General features: G+C 41.8%; 2 long non-coding RNA genes across 3 annotated transcripts; both read left to right on the top strand.

Annotated features, from left to right (window-relative positions):
- Window positions 1–17,369: 17,369 nt before the first annotated feature.
- Window positions 17,370–17,971, top strand: LOC117148639. Of its 2 annotated transcripts, none has more exons than XR_004459908.1 (3): window positions 17,370–17,453; window positions 17,510–17,608; window positions 17,661–17,971. It is a non-coding gene; the product is annotated as an uncharacterized LOC117148639 (long non-coding RNA). The 2 variants fall into 2 exon arrangements; XR_004459909.1 differs by having other exon boundaries at window positions 17,408–17,462; window positions 17,524–17,608.
- Window positions 17,972–19,925: 1,954 nt separating this feature from the next.
- On the top strand, window positions 19,926–20,402 carry LOC117148640. Its single transcript, XR_004459910.1, has 3 exons — window positions 19,926–20,017; window positions 20,077–20,224; window positions 20,311–20,402. It is a non-coding gene; the product is annotated as an uncharacterized LOC117148640 (long non-coding RNA).
- The last annotated feature ends 400 nt before the right edge of the window (window positions 20,403–20,802 follow it).

Here is a 20,802-nt window from a genome sequence, read left to right as displayed (position 1 = left end):
TTCGCGTTCATTATGCAAAAAACTCCACCGATTTTTAGTTGTACCATTATTCACCAACTATTATTCAGAACGCTTAAGATATCATTGCTGTGCCACAAAATCCGAGCCCAAAATTCCACATTCATGTGGAGAATGGAGCATGGAGCCAGTAGTGCCCGTGCCCACACACTCGCATCCACATGGTTGTGTATGAAACCGAAACCGAAACCGCAAAATTGACATGGATGCCAGACTGTGAAAATGTCAAGTGGTTTGAAGCGAAGGATATGAGTCGAGAGTTCGTTCCGTGCGCAGCGTTCTGAATGCAGAACGAGCACAGCTCGCAGCCAAGAACTCGAGAATTTGGATCCCTGAGTTTTCAGAGACCGAAAAACATGAGCTGAGCTGAGCTGAGCTAAGCCAATCCCCAATCCCCAATCTCCATTCCCATTCCCATACCAATACCCAGTCCTATAGCCACATAACCATACCCATACCCATACCCATACCCATTTCCATTCCCATTCTGATGGAGAGTGATGGTGCAGGGGTGGATGAAGCTAAACGCTTGCCACATTATGAGATGATCCTTGGCAACGATGTCACTTGAGACAAACAGAACAGTCAAGCAAAGACAACGGAACGCAATGGCAATTGGAAAGGAATGGAATGGTGCGGTCTCATCTCTTGGGATCTATTTACTTTTAAGTTTTTCAATTGGATGATGTCACGAGGCAGCCTTTGGAGATGGCTTCGCCAGACGGAAGGGAGGGGTTGCTGAGGTGACGTACGTTATGGGGTTGGGGGGGTGTGTGTGTGTAACTTTTTTCAAGTACTCTGCGTTATGTGAAGAAGACAGAACGGAAATGGCAAACAAAAAAGGTTTGCTCATGCCTGTCAACCTTTGAGATACCCTATCACGTATTCATGGGATGCGCAGAGCAAATCTTTGCCACAAATAACGTATGCATAGCCACAAATATGATATGTTTATGCCACATAAAACTTTTAACTAGCTTTTCAAGCTAACACATTCCAAACCTAATAAGAAAGTGCATTTCATATTCGCTGTGATGGCAAGCAAATCTTTTGGTTTTTATGAAATATTAGAAAAATTCACAATGCGTTAAAAATTAACATTTAAAATGGGATTGGGATAGACTCAAGTGTGCGTGTGTGTGTGTGTGTGTAAGGGATGCAAATAGGTTTATTCCTGGAGACAATTGAAAACCACTCGAGGGTTATTGAGATGTGACAGTCAAGTAGTTGGAGTCGAGCAGTCGAGCTGCTCGAGCCGAGTAACTTGACGTTTGAAATAGGACCGACGTTGGCCACACTGGCGCGAATCCAAAAGTGGCCCAAAATCGCAACGTCCAATGCTCGTCACGCGAAACGGATCCATATGACATCCGAGTGACACATGCGACTCTGCCACATCAAAATTTATGGGAAGGGGGCTGGATTGGGTGCACCACCCTTCTGAGGAAGTGCTTAAAGGATTGGCAGCGTCGGCATTACCCTAATGCGTTTGTAATTCACAATTTGACAGTTCACAAATACGGCGCTTAAGTTTGAGTTCTTAAAGCTGATTCAAAAACGTGCGAGCCAGCACACTTTCTTCTGGAAATGAATTCTTTGCCTTCTTCCAAGAACATTTATTATTCTAAGAATATATTTGAAAGCAGTGTGTGTCACCTTTAATGAACCTGATCGGATAAAAAGTACCCTAATTTCCATCAAAGTGCTCATTATAGTTTATATTCCGGTTGACAACGAAGTAATTGGATTTGTGTTACGATTTTGGGGACCTTAACATTCATGTGCTTCTGTTCGGTTTTGTTTTGGATGCGCCAGCAATCGGTAAATAGATCGTTTTGTCAGTGGAATTACTGGGAGCACCATAAAATTTGTTTCGATTTTCGGTGATTGTGGACATACCACCGCAGGCAGACGAAGGAGAAATAACAACAATCTTGTGATCAGCAGCAGACGACAGCAGTCGGGTTTAACTTTGATTCCAAGTAAGTAAATCTACTTAATTTTAATGACAAGAAACCGCTGCTTAAGTGGCCGCTGATTGAATCTCGTTAGTTCCTTGGTTCTTACTCACTTGGCCAGTCGCTTGGCAAGAACAACAACTCACAGCAACGACCTCAGTACTTGGGCAATAACTTCGACATTTTAATTTACAATTCATGGAAACATGATGGGTTGTCTTCGCAGCACACAACCACATTTGCATTCACATTCACATAAGAACACGAAGTAACCGCCGCCGGAGGCAGTAACCCAATCAACTGGGAACAACTATTCCATGTTGTCACATGGCCAAGCCACTGGGGTACACGGGACCTCCGGGAAAACATGGGTTCTAGGACCACTTATTTAGCCTGGTTAATTACCCATTTAATAGTTTTTTGGAGGGCCAAACAACATCGATTTGTACTCGTTAAAACCCCTTTTTTAGTGGCTTTAAATGCTATGCAAATATATATGGTAGTTGGTCTAAGGGAGCTTGTATGTTTAATAAATAAAACATAAGCTTAAATCATAAAACATATTTTCTTTTGAGGAAATTATCCTTTCTTTGTCCAAAATCAGTCAAAAGCCATATTAAAGTGTTACTCAAGTTTCCATCTGAAATCTTACCCAAAGTGCCTACAAATTGCGAATATTCGGTTAATAAATGGTTAAATACCACCCACATTCGGTGCACAAACAGTTGGAGTTGGAATCGAAGCCCATGGGCGATTTTGACACCTGTCGTGGGGCAAACAACATGGAGTTCTGGGCGATTGTTTGCTCGCACACGCACACAAATGGGGCATTATCTGGTTAAACAATTGATTAAGTTTTAATAAATTTGAAAAATCAATATTAAAAATTAAGTGCAGTAATTACTTAAATGGCTATTTGCGTTCGCCTCGCCGGCAAGGCAGAGCAATGCAAATATTTTGCGAACAACAATTTAAACACGCCGGCAACTGGCGCGTAATACCCGCGGGCATGTGTGTGCATTTGCACGGATGAATGTATGTTGGCATACAGTACACGCATGTTCTTCGATATATATGTTAAATATATATTTTACCTGCTGCAATATATAAATATTTACGTAATATACACACACACACACACGCAGGAGCAGAGAGTGAGTCACGTAAAGTGCGTAACGCCCGTTGTCAACAACATAATCAACAACAGCGCCAGCGCCACGAGCAGCCAATGGCGCCCCATCCCTGAATCCCCCGAATGCACAGCTCCAACTGCACCACCACCGCACCACTGCACCACCGCACCACAGCACCACTGCACCCATCATCCGCGCACCACCGAACCATTATTGAGCCCGGCCAGAGTGGCCAGTTGGGGCAGCCAAAGGTGTTGGCCGTCTCCAGTTCCACAGCTCCACGGCTCCACGGCTCCACCACACTGCCTCCCTTTGTGCGTATGCTGCCATGTATGAGGGGCATCGTTTGGTGGGTTTGGTGCGGCATGGCGTGGCGTGGTTTAATATGGCACGGTACCAGTGTGTGTGCGGAAAGCGATTTGCATATTTCGTTGGCTTCTTTTTTTTTTGTCATTAATTAAATTACATTGCGCAAATTGCAGCTACCACACACTCTGTGCAGCGGCATCATCAACGGTTGCCCGACGCACTGTGTGTGCATCCTCATCCGCAAGGAGCAGGAGCAGGAGCTGGAGCAGGAGCAACATCAAAAACAATAACATATACCTACAACAACAGTGGTCCAGTGCAGCAGTGGGTCCACCCTAAACGTATCAGGAGTTACGTGCACTGCGAAAAACACAGGATGCACACATAACTAAGCAACAAATCAATATATCATATAAACCAAAAGTATATGTCTATATATTAGAAAAGATAGTTGTAAAATATTGAAATTATTCCAACATTAATAACAATTTATACTTGATTTTAATACATGATTCTTTCCCATTGTAATATTATATTATGTAAGAATTGAGGGAATAGAGGCCACTAAAGTCTATGCCCATCCAGTTAGATAATAACACCTTGTCATAATCGCCATCAAGGACTTTTCATCAAGCCATTAGACATTTTAGCTGCCCTCCCCGTTCTCCGTGTGCATTCATCCCCTTCGTTTTGGGGCGAGGCGGTTTGCCTGTCATACGCATCATCGGATGGTTAAATACGATGTGTGTTGTGTTTGTTGTTCGAGGGAAGGTGAGATGATCTACCAGCCACAAGATAACAAGACACGCCGTTCGGAGTGCGGAGTTTGTAGGATTGGGAAAATATCAATTTAGACACGAGTGAAGGGGATGGAGAGCAATGGAGGAGGAAGCGGCCCACCGCGATTCCTTCAAAGTCCCACATACTCGTATATCGAACGTCTGTTGCTGGATGCTAATTAGCAGAACCATAAAAACGCAATGCACACATACTAGTTAAGACTTGGCCAACTGCTGTGCCTCTGATCTTTCCGGAACCAATGCTCAATACTCAGAACGGCTACTGAAGAAATGCCCGTCGGTAGCCGAACTTCACGTCAAACAAACGGCGAGGGATAAACGTGTGAGGAGCGGCTCTACAAACAAACCGGGCTCGAAATAAAAGGGAATCGGATGTGTTTACGATCCCCATGGTTCAGTCGGTCAGACTGCCTAACCAAAACTGATAAGGGCTACTTGTAGAACGATAGAGCCCTTATACTTGATACTGATAAGAAATTTGTTAAAACAAAAACAAAAGAAAAACGCCTCTTAACGGATTAAATCACAATACAAGTGGTGTGATGTGATTTCCATATTTGTGACAATAAATGATTTGATGAATGTGCGCTCGTCACATAATACTTTGAACTTGGTACGCAATCGTTTAAGTGTTTGGTTTACTTATTAATTGTTAAATTTATTACTTGCTATGAACGAAACACTGTAGACTCTCATTTCATCATGTCTTAAATTGGTTATCTTCGCACACTCGCATGGCGCGCTTCGTCACTACGTGGAAATTTAAATTGCAAAATAAAGTGGTAATCCCATTGATGATATGATATAAAAAATATATGGCATTTTAGCAGCAATCCGTTTGAAGCCAAGCCAAAAAAGCCAACTTGAAAAATTAAACTAGTAACGAACTCACACATTTCGAAGTGAAATCTCAAGTTTAGTTTGATCATATAGTTTGATCACCCCAAGATCAGTCTGCATTGACACATATTCATTAAGGAATACTTGTCAGGTATGTAAACACATGTGATCGTAGACATGCACGAATTTATTAATTTGTGCATCCGAACCGTGCCAACAAACGATGCATTTCCATTTTCAATTCCATCTCAATATCAAATTCAATTTCCATCACCATTTCGATTTCCACACGCTGCCGACTTCGGGACGGGAAAAAGAACAACAACAAAATACTGTGGAATAGTCAAAAGATAAATAGAAAAACCGTGAAAGGGTAAATTGGGCGACATGTTGTGAAAACATGCTACCGAATTTCAGTTTACAATAGTGCGACAAAACGAACCAAAGACCTACGACCCACGACCCACGACCTACGACGACCCAATATTGTGTGTCGGTGTTTTTTCTTTTTCGGTTACTGTTTGTGTTTGCCAAGATTCGAGGTTCGTCCAAGGTCTCTACTGTGCTGTGTGGCGGCAGTGCCGTTTTATCTGCTGCACATCATCTGGCCAAAGGGACAAATGGCCGAGAGGCCAAAAGGATCACTTTTCAGGAAAAACACTGCCAAGTGCAATTAACACATTCGGCGGAGTAGAAATGTGTTAGGATCCCGTTCTCGGCTGATAACGATAGATAATGTGATCTGTGCGCATTGTGGATGTCATGTCTTTCGGATGTGTCGCTAAAGGATCTCTGTGTGTTATATCAACAAACTCAAATATATACATATAGCCAGACTGATGGGTACACGGTGCCTTTGATTCCTGCCCGAAAATGTAGTGGGTAAGTGCTAATTGGCTTTGCCAGAAACCGATACCAAACCAAACCGAATCCATATCCATTCGAAATTCGAAAGGGCTGCATTCAGCTGCGTTCATAAGTTGTTGTCTTTTTTTTTTTTCTTTTGGGGACTGGGGATAGCTAATGCTGTAATAGATCCTAATTCCATCCAACATCAATGTCACTTCTGTCCGGGCATCCGTTTCAATAATACATCCATCGCCACATGCTGGCAGGCCAAAAATGGTATGGGCGTGCTTCCTATTGTATTTCATTAAACAAACTTGCATTGAAAGTATCGAAAATCATACAACACACATGGTTGGCTAAAATCGGAATATTTTTATATTCCATATCAACTACAAATCGATCGAATGTTTTTGAACTTCTAAGCGAGTCAGTTAGCTAAACCAGTAATGTATTTTTTAGCTTATAAGGTTTGTATACTTCTTAAAGCAAAAAGTTTTAAACCATTATCGATTATTGCGATTACTTAACTCTGTGCTTCGCATTAAATCAACTACAAATCGATCGAATGTTTTTGAACTTCTATACGAGTCAGTTAGCTAAACCAGCAATGTATTTTTTAGCTTATAAGGTTTGTATACTTCTTAAAGCAAAAAGTTGTTGTTTTAAACCCTTATCGATTAAATCAATTGCCGCGATAACTTTGCGATTACTTAACTCTGTGCTTCACATTAAATCCTGATTAGGAATCAAAAAAATCATCTCGTTGACGCAATGGCCGTATCAAATGCTATTTTAACCCGCTCATAACTCATTGCTTTGAATCAACCAGTTGGAACTGGCGCTGGGATCTGGGATCTGGAATGGAAGCTGCATGGTGTTGGTCCTCGGGAAGCCTCCTTCATTTGGCCAGACGAGTGAGTGAGCCTAAGTTGTGTTTTTCCATTTTTTCCAGCTGCCAGGCGGGGTACTTCATGCACTTTGACCGCTGCGGGCCTTTTCGCTTGACCAGAGTTCAGTAAAAATAAGTTTTTTGCTTTTTTGTTTGGCTTGTGTGTGTGTGTGCGATGTTTTTGAGCGATTCAATTCAAATTGAATGCCATGAATATCGGAGCAAACCGAGTGCAAGCGCGTTGCTTCTTTTTCTGCCGTTTTTAACAAACATAAAATCAATTACACAAGCTTCATTAAGCTTGCCGGCCAGGTGGGTGTGAGTATGAGTGTGAGCATGGGTATGAGTGTGAGTATGAGTGTGGGTGTGAATGCAAGTGCGAGTGTGAGTGGAAGTGCGGTTGAAAGGTTGGCAACGTTGGTAAGGTCGCCTTGTATTTGGTTTACCTGAAAATGCCGGAAGCCGCAGGGAAATGGACCGAAAGTGGGTGGTGGAAATGGGTGCGGGGGAGTGGCAAGGCAAGCGAACCACCGCATACGCGACCTCAAGACCCACGACATGCGAAGGATATGACTCCATTTAGCTTGATCTCCACACAGCATAATCCGGAAAAGCGACAACTAATATGGGATTAGGTTCAGAGATGATATATAGCTAAGCATGAAAATTGTAGTATCTCTCTCGATTTGATTAGAAAATCAGTATTTTAATTGTGTTTTATTCATAGAGTATTCACAAGTTTTGCTTTACATTCTAATTAGTAAATATAAATATCATAACTAAAAGCCCAAAAGGCAATATGTTTCATTTGATGATGGCTGTAATGCGAAAAACACATAATCCGAAATAGATTTTACTAATATCAGATTGCATTCCGTATGTTTTGTATTAATGGCAATGTAAAAACATGCGAATATATTTTGTTACATTGAAATTAATTAATAGAAAATTGCCAGCGGGCTATTTCTTTCGAGATCCCCCGGAATGAGTGGGCCACTCTAAAATAGTTATCAATTGTAGCTTACTTTAGCACTACATTTAACTGGCTATAAAAGAGGCAGAATAATAAAGTTAGTTACATTTTAAGTATCCTTTTGATCAAGCTGCAAATAATGACTTTAATCAGTCATATTCACGACGACTTTCTACTTGGCCACCAGGCGGCTCTGGCCAAATTCATTTGGAGCATTTCGAAGAGGAGTGTTGTACACTAAATCGTAAAATAATCGAGACCATCTGCGTTGTTGGAACAAGGGGGCGTGGGCATCCGTTTAGGAAAATTAGCTGACGGTACAAAGGAAAATGCTTAAGCCACAAATATTTGACTGCCGACCGCATCAACAATGTTTCTCTTGGCAGAAGTTTGGTTTTTTTAGTTTTTGCGGCTCCCGAACTCGAGCTTTTGCCCAATCCAATCTGAACTCTGAACTCCGAACTCCGAACTGCGAACTGTCCTCGCCGAACCCTGTCCTCCAATGCCCGAATCCGTGTGTTTACCCATTAACTTTAGCCTTTATTGACAACGACTTTGGTGATGAAACGTAAGTAAGTAAGGAAGATCAAAGCCAAATGCTTGCCTTGTCCTTAAACCCCCACCAACTCCGCCCACTTTGGTTTATTTGTTTGTTTGTTTGTTGGATGCTGGGATGCTGGGATGTTGGGCTGTTGTTACTGGGGGATTCGTAATGTTTGCACAGCCACCGGCCACTCAAAAAATGTTGCAGAAGGTACGGCGGGGGCAGTGGGCATTATCCATGGATGGATACGGATTCGCATTATAAAAATCAATGAATTAACATTTACATGCAAAAGTATTTGACCACAAAAAAGAAACAAATGTACAACGACGCCGGCGACCTATGCCTATTTGTATATTGTGGCGTTAACCACCCTATTACCCCAACCGTGCAAAGAGGATTGCCGGAAATCCTGGGGCATCCTGCCCGGCATCCCATCATCCATGTCCTTCGCTATGTACACACGTGATTACTGGTGTTTTTGCCCGGCGTTGTATTTGCTTTTTATGCGAAATGTTTTCCCTTTTTATTTCCTGCCTTTCGTCTTCCCCTTTTTACATTTTTTCCCTATTTTTTTCTGTTTTTTTTTTTTTGTAACATTAAAGTGGAGAAGCCACTCGGTTTATTCATCTTTGAATGGTTTTTCGCCAAAGGGGGCGTGGCATTCGCTTCTGCCAGACGACAAAGAAAACGAGCCTGACCGAAATCAATTCTATCACAAATTTAATCATCCTAAACAGTTTCCCCCACCCGGCAATTGATTCATGTCAGTGGCCTTCAATTGGCTTTTAACCGATTAGTAGCGGGTTTAACCCCTTCGTGGCTACTTAAACCACATCATTAGCATAAAACGGCGATATTTGGCAGGTCGGTCCATATGTCGGTATGGTTGCCAGCCCAAGTAGAAGTTTTCCATTTGAGAATTGGCACCAAAGCTAGGCAGCAATTTCACTTTGATGGTGCCAACTATTCGCTGATGGAAAATGTGCTTAATGGAGTCCAAATCCCTAACCAGCAAAGTGTTTAGGATTAAGGGATTAGATTTGATTCTGTTAACAATTGGTTGTAAAAGCTTCTTTAAATATAACAACCAGACCGCTAGGCAATTGCAATTCAATAGAACTAATTTGGTAGTTCAGTTCTTACTTAAAGAAAATATAAATAATATGTTCTTAGTTATCCATAAACAGTACTTTGCACTCATTAACTAATGCAAGTAGTTCAATCCACATGAACACTTCTTTCCCAGTGACTTGACATCTCATATCTCACGAAAACCGAGTCCTAGAAGACCATTACGCAGATTGTATGACACATGGTGTCCGTTGGGGCATCATCGGCATCGCTAGTTTACGATCGTGTACTATCCCAGGAACCATGGAACCGCACCAAACCCCACCGAACCGAACCGATAAAGAGAGATCAAGCCGGCGTGGCCGCAATTTGCAGATTAGATCGACGCGGAGCGACAATGGAACGTGCTGTGTTTTTTTCTCCAGTTACATTTTACTTTTTTTTTTTTTTTGCCGCTGATAAGAGAGGACTGGATTCGCACCTCCACTGGGCAGGGAATCCGGGGATCGGAAAGCCAAGACCTGGGTGCTGTCAAAGACAAAGTGTCTGGCATAATGCTCATGGGCAGTTTATTTTTTTTTCGCCTTTTTCTTTATTTTTTTTTTCTTTTCTTTTATTTTTAAAAGCCGAAACGAGTCGCGGCAGCAGCAGCGTTTCCTGCTTGTAATCCAAAAGCCAAGTTGCTCCAGCTGGCCCCCGTTAATCTGGACTCGATTCGACGACTGGAGGTTTCTTTTTTGTTTTTGTTTTTTTTTTTTTTGGTTTCGGCACGTATCCGACGAGGAATATATATCGCAAAGTGCTGGTGGCGGTCCTTGTCCTGCGGCAGTAGTAGTAGTTTTACATACAATGCCATGCTGAGAGATGCTAAGATGCTGCTACCGATGATGCCACTCTGTACGGTGGGCACTCACCACAGAGCGACCGAGGCGGCAGGCCGCTGATCTCGCATGCGATTGCGATCGGCGCGGTAACAAAGCGATAATGCGAAAATCGTGTAATCCATTAGCGTAACTTTTTAAAAATTTGTGACAATGACAATATTTAGATAACACACACATGCAGCTAACAATAACAGCAACAACAACAATTTGCAGTGCATTCGGTTCCACTCTGTCTCCCCATCCAGAAGTTCCCTTTCGTTCGACTTGGACTTCGATTTTGGTTACGGTTTCGGTTTCCGATTCAGATTGAGTTTCTGCATCGCCCTCTGCCAAATTAATTTGTCGTCAGTGGAGCTGAGTTGAGCTGAGCTGAGCTCCACTGATCCCATCTGCAGAGGCACGAGAAGAATCGCTGGCGAGGAATCGGGTTCGGTGGTCCGACCCACAACACTCTGTGGCAATGTATTGCGTTGCAGCAAAGCGCAGCCGCAGATTAATTTCCAACTTCGGATCCAACTAAAAAAGATCCCAGCTTCGATGGCTTTAATTGAAGATGCGTGCGCGCATACTTAAATCGCGCAAACAGCACTTTGATCTTAAAAAAAGTGACGTTTAGTGGTAGTTCTCTGGTGATAATGATCTCTCAGATGGGACAGTGATGCCATTTATTATGCATCGATTATCTGGGCATAGGAAGGGCGGGCGCAGGATTACGAGTCCATGGCGCCCGACTTTTTGCCACTTGCGTTTCAGGGCAAACACAATATTATACAATATATTCTACTATTTCCAAAGAAATGGTCTTATAGAGAGTATGGATATATGTAATAACCTTTGATTCCTTTTTCCTTGAACAGGCTTCCCTTTTTTTTCTCAGTGCACTCACAGTTTTAGCACCGACGACATCCACAAAAACAACGTCAACAATGTGACTTTTAGATATACGAATATTTGTTTTCTCATATTGGGCCGTGTGTTTACACCACGAACGACAAAAGTTTACGTTTGCTGTCATTTAAAAATGAACGAAAGTGACAAACAACCGATGGGCAACTAAACACAGCTCGTTTTCCCCGCACAGCAATAAAGAATGGAAAGGACATTGACTTCTAATGAAATGATTGCCATTGATTTATGCTAATAAATAGGGTTTTATAGTCGACAGAAAAAACAAGTATTTACTCAATTAAAATGTCGAGATACCACAAGTTGATTTGTATTTTTTGGAGAATTCTTTTGCATATTTATTAGCCAAGTAATTAGCTGCATAACATTAACGAATGTCAAGTAAATAATATTGACATGATTCTGACACTCGATACGCCCCCAAATTCTTGCAGTGCGGCCCGCAAAGATGAACGGGTGAGCCAGCGGAGTAAATCGAATCGCACGAAGCGTCGACCATCTGGACTGCAACGACTCCCAACTCCCATCAAATAACAGTTTATTGCACTGCACGTTCGCCACAACGCACGGCCGGCCGGATCGGGGATCCTCCAGCTCCAATACCATCTCCCACTGCAACTTCAAATCCAAATCCAAATCCCAATCCTAACCCTCCTCCTGCCAGCGATGTCATACATTTCCGCGCACACCACATTTGCCTGCGTCGCTCTACACTTGGCAAAATAAGGGGTCAACTTTGCTAGATTTTCAGGCAACTGAATTTAGGCTTTTTAACATTAAATACATTAAATAACAATATATAATATCGAAGTAGATAACAGAGAGTTGTGAACAGCAACTTCTTTTGTATAAGTAACTTTAGAAGTTAATAGGTATAAATATATGTGTTATATTTAAACAAGACTTAGTACTTGGAACAAGCAATATATTAACGAAGTATTATAAAAATCATAGAAGACATGCTAATTTAAAAGTACCTAATATGTTTGAAAACCATTTTTCTAAGTAATAAACTACTTAGTACTAAATCTCAATCTAAATAGTTTGAATTTTCTTTGAATAAAGCAACTAGGTTTCGTATTTAAGTTAACCAAACTCCAAACAAATTGGAAAACACAAGTTGGTAATATACTTTCTAAAACTATTAACAATTCCTTACTTATTTGAAATGCAGCCATTTCTAGCACTTATTTCTTTCAGTGCTGCAGCACGAGGCACAAGAGCCGTCTACGTCGAAGATGCTGCAAGTTGCCCCCGTCTCCCCCCATTCCATGAGTGCCAACAAACTAGTGCCTCCAAACTACCAAACTACCGAGCTCCAGCGAACACCACCCACTCCATTTTAGCCATCATCGATTACTCGCTGCATACACATCTATCGTATTTTTAGCTGGTGTTGATGTGTTCAATTAAAGAACCGTGGATGCTGCCTACAACAATTAGATTGCGGTGCGTTTAGTTAGTGCGAGTGCGATGCGATGTCGGACTGAAAATGGGTGGTTTGGGTTCATCTATTCCATTCTATTCTATACTCTTCCTTTTGTTTGGTCTGGTTTTGTGGGCGGTTGGGGGCTTATTTTCGGGTGGATTTTGGGTGGCGGTAGCGGGGAAAACGTTTCTGCAAGGTGTCGACACCTCGAGAAATTAGTTGTCAAATGCTTTTCACCGATTTCGTGGTGACAGACGGCTTTTACCAAAGTGTCGCCACGTCTCGGGAAATTGGTGCTCCCCCCATTTCCATTTTGGCCATGAATCACCACCAGCGATTGACATCGAACGCGACTTTCAATTTGTCTGTGTGTTAATAGCATATGAATTTATGATTTGAGGCAGTGTGTTGGGAAAACATTCCCTGCCATCTTGTCAATATAATCAATTTAATATCGAATTTTTTCCATTAGTCACAGTCGCCGATTTTAGACGTGTCGTCGCATTCATATATCCACATCGGACATACATATTGTTGTTCCGTTCAAATCGACATGTGTGCGTTTCGGACCACGAGTATATGATGTACTCGAACTTTGAAAATATTCCAACTAGATGCCATGGGATGTGTGGTATCAGAATCAGAATCGGATTCGGATTCGGAATATCGGGACCACCAATTGCGAAGTTTGCCGTCGAGCGGCTGAATAAATACATAAACCGGTCAATCCAAACTGCGTGCGGTTTCCTTCGACTTTATGACCCCTGGACTACGCACATATGTATATACGGATGGATTCCCCCTACAAGTTCCATTCCATACCCCTTCTTGGTGGTCTGTTTCAGCTATGCGGCGCGATCCATGCGATACAATGCGATTCGATTCGATCCGATCCGATTATTATTGAGCCAGATATATTCGCAAACGGATCGACTGGACATTATTTCCAGCGAATCCGAATCGGTCGGCTACTCCAGACCGTGACTCTTTGGACACATGGATGTAGAATCAATCGACGGCCCCTCTGATATATTTCAGTTTTTAGTCACGAACAGATGTATTTTTGGATACCATCTTGCGACCCCAACGGAAAAAATCCTGCCGCCTGCAGTTCGCATGCAATTGTGTAATGCAATCGGTGCATTCAATTATGTTACAAAGCGCGAGTTTCCCTCGCAAAATATTTCTACGATCTCTGGTTTCGATTTCAGTGCAATGGCAAAATACGACCCTGTTCCCCAATTACTATTTCGAATGAAAAAAAAAAATGCACTTGGCTTGTTTTAATTGAAATGCACCTGTTATGTGAGAAAAATACTATATGCGTAAATGGAAAATAAGTGGGTAAATGATTCTTTTCCGAAAAGAATCTCATCTGAACAATAATGTATTTCGATAAAGTCAAATGTAATATATGATATCTATTTGATGAAATACGTTTTATTGAATTAAACACCCAACATTTCATAGAATTAGCCAAAATTTCCTATGGCTTACATTCTAGATTCTATTTAGTTATTATACTACTATGAAAGATATTCACTGTGGCAAAATATCCCTGACCCGATTCAAGACACATTTAAGGACTCTCAGTCAGAAAACGACACTTTCGCAAATTGATACAATGCCATTTGCATTTGCCAAACGGATACCCCTTTGCGGAAAGTGTTTTTCCAGACGGGGGAGCTGGGAAAAATGGGAAAATGTGCTGTTGATACTTGTCGGTTGTATTGTGTTGGAAATTGATTCTTAAACGCTGTGAAGAATGATGCGAGATTGACTCGGTCCCCGGTCCCGGGTCCTCTGTACTCTGTACCCTGCTGCCAACCCCTAACCCAAAGACCAGGAAGATGAACGGATGCTGCCGGAAAGCAATATTTTCCTGGGGGATGGTGTAACCAGTGGGTGGTTTGTGGGTGGGGGAATGTTACTACTACTCATGCTGCTCGAAGCCCATTAAACGGCATCAAAAAAATTTAAATGCCAGTGTAAAAATGTGTTGGTTAAAGGATACACATGCAGATACAGATTCAGATACAGATACGGATACCGATGCGGATACAGATACAGATACGAATACATATTGGCAGAAGGAAAACAATGTGGAAAAAGTGACCACAACAACATGGGCCACGGGTCCAACCACAGCCCACCCTTTCTCACAAGCTCAAAAATATACGTTAAATATATGTAGATATAAACGAGTAAAGGAGTTGCAGATGGGGCTGCCGATATGGATACGGATACGTACAGATGTCGAGAGTCTTAAATTGCATTAACTCATTTAATGATGTTCAAATTGAGGCTGCTGCCGCAGTGGGTGGCCTGGTGGCCTGGTGGCGCCTCCCCTCTTCCGTCCCGCCCACTTGGCCCAAAAATCTCACGCCACTTTGTCACACCAGTTCGCCGTGTGGTGGCAGCACAACCCCAGTACGAAACAAAACTCCTAGTTCCCCTCCCCCCCACACCATAGTACTACTACGGCCGGCGAAAAATGGGAACTTGGATCGGGGGGGAACTGGCATCGGCATCACTTTAAATTGCTGCTGTCAAAGCGACAAAGTGTGAGTATGAGCACGAGATTCTCGATGTTCCCGGGTGTTACGGGGTATTACGGGGTGTTCCCTGTGTGCTTTTTTGGGCACCGGGAGTGGTAAACTATTTGTCATGCCTGTCATACTCTCGTACATCTTTGTCAACACTATTTAGAAGTTTAATAAATTTTCACTTTGTTGAAAAAAGGGGAGAGGGAAAGCGAATGGGCTGGGGGAATCGGGGGGATGTGAGGCGCCGTTCCGGATTTTAATAACAAGTGAGGCCTGACATCACACGCTGCCGTGATAACTCATTCTGCTCATTTCGCAGGTTGAGCAAAGTCGCAGTTTCATTTCATATTAATGACAAAAGATCCCAAAAAAAAAAGAGAGTGAAATAAAGTTGTCAAAAAGTTAAATAATTTTAAATATGCTTGTAAAATTAGGTAATACAGTGTAGGATTATTAATAGATACTATTATTAGATCTTAGATAGTCTGAATTATTTATGAATTAATACAATAAATAAATTATACAAAGCTAAGCCGATATGTAAATTAATTATATTATAAAAAAGATATTATCTTATGTTATAAGAAACATAACTGAACAGAACAATAGCTTAAGTTATAATTTTGCCTTCTAAATTGTAAGTCTATTATATTATTATTAACGATTTCTATTAATATTTAAGGTGACATGCTTAAAATTTATAAACCCCCATCCTATTTATCCTGCTAAAAATTAAAAACATTTTTTTATGTTATACACCTGCAAAATGACTTTTCCATTTCCATTTCGATTTCCCCATGCAGATACAATATTTGGCTAATAAATATAAGATCTCGCATCGTGATAAAATCATAATTGCCACCACCAGTTTCGCCGAATTGTGGCACCTGGAAAAACTCAATCAGCCGGGCATCATAAATTTATGAGAACTAAATTAAATTATTCAATCAGTTGCCAATCGCAATACCCCAACTTGCTCCGCTGCTCCCCGTATTATTACCTTTGTCAGCCAGAGTGTGTGCCACATTCCTTCCTTCTTTTTTTTTTCTTTTTTTTTCATATTTTTCCGCTTTTTTCTTTATTTTTATTTTTTTTTTGTTATTCGCGGCATCAGAGGGCAAAATCTGCGTGAGAGTGTTTCAATTCCGGAGGGAGGCGAAAAGCGAGCCCGTACTGTAGTAGCACTAAATGCGGATTCCCCTCGTGATATCCCGATGTTGTTCCTGTTGCTGGTGTTGCTGGTGTTGCTGATGTTGCTGGTGTCGTGTATGCAAATGTTTGACAGTGTCGCTTTATTGTTCCGCTCCGTTCCATTTGGTTTGGCACTTGCGTCGTCGGAGATGGAGTTGTTGGAGTTGGAGGGCAAGTAAGTGGCAGAACCACTTGCTTTACTGGGCCGGAGTCGGAGCGTCGCCGTTCCTGTTGCCTGGACGTAGTAGATGTGCCTCGCTTAGTTGTGGAAAGTCACGCTGCCATATTGCGTGTTTTGATTGATGGATAAGCGCGATATTTGTTTTGCAAACACTTGACAGGAGGCTTGATTAAAAAACTTCACTGCTCACATGGGACTTGGGTACCGAGCAACTCCTCGGTTATTTGAAACAGCCGGCAAGACCACCTCCTTCTCGACGACATTTACGGGCGTGTCCCAGGACCAGCCCACCCGAATACAATATACAATATACAATGTACAATATACGAATGCGAAGCAGACCCATCTGATTCCCGGAGGGGCGGATACCGGGAACAATTACCAGAGGGCGGCAGATACAATTTACATGGCTCTTACGCCTGTTCCTGATTTCTTGTCGCTATTTATTTCACAACCTTTGTTGAACATGCAAATTACCATTAATGAAATTGTCGAAACGAGCCACGCCGGTACTTTGCACAATCTTTCTTCCTGTCAGATATGTCATCGCTACTTCTGCCGGGCTTAAACGCACGAAACTCAAGCGTTGATAAATCGAAAATTCATAAACCCACCGGCGGCGGCAGCGGATTCCATCGCTTCACTTGGATAACTTCATTTCTGCGATGACATACGAGGCATTGCGTTCATTTTGGCCACTTTTGCCGTCTTGCCAATCGCAGAATGGTGACAGATGTTCCCTGGTCATCGTGAGTGGGCAAACATATCTGTGATTTTTTTGGTTTTTGTGATATACCAAGCAAACTTAGTAGGGGGGCAATGAAATATCAAGCCTTTGAAACACATTTTGTAATGCCGTTCAGTACGAAAATCGTTCCCGTTCGGAAAGCATCTGAGTAAATTAACGTGACTTGTGTAATCAAAAGCTGGTAAAATGTGTGAGTTCATAGTGGTTTAAACTTACTAATACTATAGTTTCAATTAGATGTTACCCCTCAGGACAAACTTGAAATCCGAATTGGCATGACTGAAGTTTTCAGGACCTCAAATCCAAATTATTAGTGACTTTTGTAATCAAAAGCTGGTAAAATGTGTGAATTCATAGTGGTTGAAACATACTAATACTATAGTTTCAGATGTCTTCAATTAGGAGTTACCCCTCAGGATCAACTTGAAGTCCCAATTGGCATGGCTGGAGTTTTGAAGTCCTCAAATCTTGCTTTGATAATTACAGCACTGCTGGCTCATTGGTACATTTCATAAGTACCTTATGAAATGTTCCAATGGTCGGGCAGAGCTAATACTTGTCCATGTTTTGGAATAGAAGTAATCCTAAGAAGAGCAAATCTGCCAGTTACCATTCTCACTATGTAACAATTGGAACAAGAATTTTAAGCAAGCCGATTACTTAATTCAATTAAGAAATATTCAATAAATGTTTTGACAATAACCGTTTATACCGCACATAAACTATCTATTTATGTTGCATTTAATGCCGGTAAACATAAAAGCCAAAAGCTAAAGAGCTAGAATCCCTCGACTTGAACTCTTAGGGGAGGCCCAGTTGGGGATAATTTACTTCTGGGCTTCTTCTATGGCCTCATATGTGGGGCACCGGCACCACATATATTATATTCAGTGAAATCATTAAGGTGGCTACCGACCTCGGTGCGGTAATGGATTGGATATTTGTAACCCGCAATTACGATAACTGCATAATGGTATATTTATCATGAACGGCTTGCTAATCAATGTGGTTGGGGTATTCCTTTTTTTCTTTTTTTTTTGGTTGGAAGTGAATGGGTTGAGGGTCAATCGGGTTCGACAAATGTCCCCCCGGCATTCTTTGTATTTATTTAGCACGAATAAAGATGTCATAAAAAACAAATTCCACTTTTATGTTTTGCCACGGCCACCGGGCGGAAAAGATTCATGGCCCAATCGAATTGGCCCTTAGCAGAAATCACAAATGGGGTGCTCTGACCAGGCAGCACTAAGCGAAAAGGGTGTATAAAGCAGCATTAAATATTCTTTATTGCTATCAAACTTTAAATACATCAAATATTAAGATAGGTAAAGGAATATTAAAAGTATTCAATTATCTAGCTTGTACAAACATAAAATTCTAGTCTCATAATCCACCGATTCTGATTTATGGCATATAAACCTTTATGTATAGGTATGCTAGGTATTTGGTGTTCCTCTTGAAAGTCCTTTTCCATACAACTTAAAGTCACTTCTTATTATTCTCTGTGCATTAAACGAGTGTGATGCTACCAGCGATGATGCCCAATTTCAAAGGACTCGCAACATCGAGGCACATCGAAATTAGCAGCTACGGGGCAGGCTCAAAGGGTTGGCTCACATACATTTTGCAGAATCGAGATCCCCGAGGGTGGAGTCCTTGCCCCTTTTCATGTTGATGTTGTCACCCTTGCGACGGTGGGCTGCTTCCATATAGCCTCGGACCAGGGCACTCTTCACCGCCTCCAGAAATCCACATCCACATCCACATCCACTTTCACTTTCACTGCCCAGTTTCGGATGGAGAAGGGTTGGGCCGGGCTTAAATGATTTGTCGCCTTTTACGCGAGCGATTACCACATTATAGGCTAAAAGCGCTCCTTATATCGGAAAACACTTTCGTTTATTGCAGCCGTGCTCGGGGTATTCGCCGTATTCCCACTTGTATTGCGACCGGAAAGGCGAAAGGGAGGGCAGCGGAGTTGCCCGTATCCGGAATCCGGAATTCCCGGGCTCCTGGGCTTACGGGTTCTCAGGCACCGGCACGGGCACCCTTCCCTGACTTCCAAGTGGGCGGGCATTGCGACACATTCGCCCCCATTTCCCACCGGATTCATAAATAATATGCCAACCGCCGCCTTCCCTGCATAAACAACTACTAAAGCCCATCGTACACGAATTCAATTTGGTGCTGGAGCTGGAGCTGGAGCTGGAGCTGCTGCTGAGCCCGCCGTCTGATCCTGAGCCCTTTTTTCCGCAGTTCCGCTAATGAGTTTCTACGCAATTTCGTGTGCCGGAATTATTAAAGGCCGAAACACAAATTATAATTTATACACTGTGCGAATTGGGCCGATAAATGGTATCTATGTACATATTATTTAGCTCATTTTAAATGAATAAAATTTTACTTTTAAATATAAGTAATGCAGCAACTTAAGATATTTATATTTTATATAAATACATATTTATTATATTTATAATTTATAATTTTTAAATTTTAAACTTATTGTTTCTTATATCCTAATTCAAAAAATCCTCAGATATATATGTATTCAGTAGCCTTTTTTCGAAATGTTTCATAAGTAGGCGATGATTTTTACTTCTTTCGTACTTCATATTATTTTTCACATTCACATTCATTCTCGTTTTTTATTATACTCGTTACTCGTAGAGTAAAAGGTTTAATAGTCGCATATTTTTAAAATTTATTTCTATAAGGTAGGAATATCCAGATTTGTTTTTGGCCAATGTAAGACTTAAAAATTTATCAAATTATAATAAGAGAGTGTCAGCATATCCAGTCCATAGGCCTCAGCTTGTCCGTTCCCAGGGAATTGTCACTGATCCGATTCGTGAAGACCCACTTACATATCTGATTTGTCATTGTCCTGATCGAAAGCCAGCAAAAACGGTGGCATCATATTACACTTTGTCGCGGAACCTGCTCGTTTCCATTGTGAGTATCCACTATCCGCAGCTCAAGACACTAACAAATGGGACCACCATTCGGGTGACTTCTGCTGCAACTGTTGCATTTCGCAGATAAGATTGGTACTCGCTACATTTGCGGACATTACTTTGATGAGTTTGGGGTAGAGCAGAGACGTGGCCACTTCGTTTTAGTAGAAGCCAAGATATAATTGAGCTTAGCTAATACTAAATACTTTATATTTTACAATAAAATATGTAACAATGAATTACAAAATATCAGAGTTAGACAAACACTTTATAAAGACAGGGATCTAGAGAACTGGAAACACTAAGGGTATTCCCTAGTTTGCTGCCCTAATCGTCTTTTTGTCGAGATCTTGGTTGTCGATTCGTGTGGCTGGGGTGTCCATGAAGCGCTTTAAGGCCGACTTCATCTTCTTTTCTGTTGCCCAAGCTCCTGGTCTTGGATTCGGATTTGGAAGCTGGTCGTGAGCGGGTCAGATTTCAAGCTCTATAGCCAAGACAGTGGGCATTCATTGTTCGGAAACTGGGCGACAATGGAGACAATATTCCTTTTATCTGGAGCAAGACCCTTTCAGTGAT

The sequence above is a fragment of the Drosophila mauritiana genome, chromosome X (genome assembly GCF_004382145.1).
Source record: "Drosophila mauritiana strain mau12 chromosome X, ASM438214v1, whole genome shotgun sequence".
NCBI lineage: Eukaryota > Metazoa > Arthropoda > Insecta > Diptera > Drosophilidae > Drosophila > Drosophila mauritiana.
Note: the sequence above shows the minus strand (reverse complement) of the source record. Positions and strands in the feature narration are given on the sequence as shown.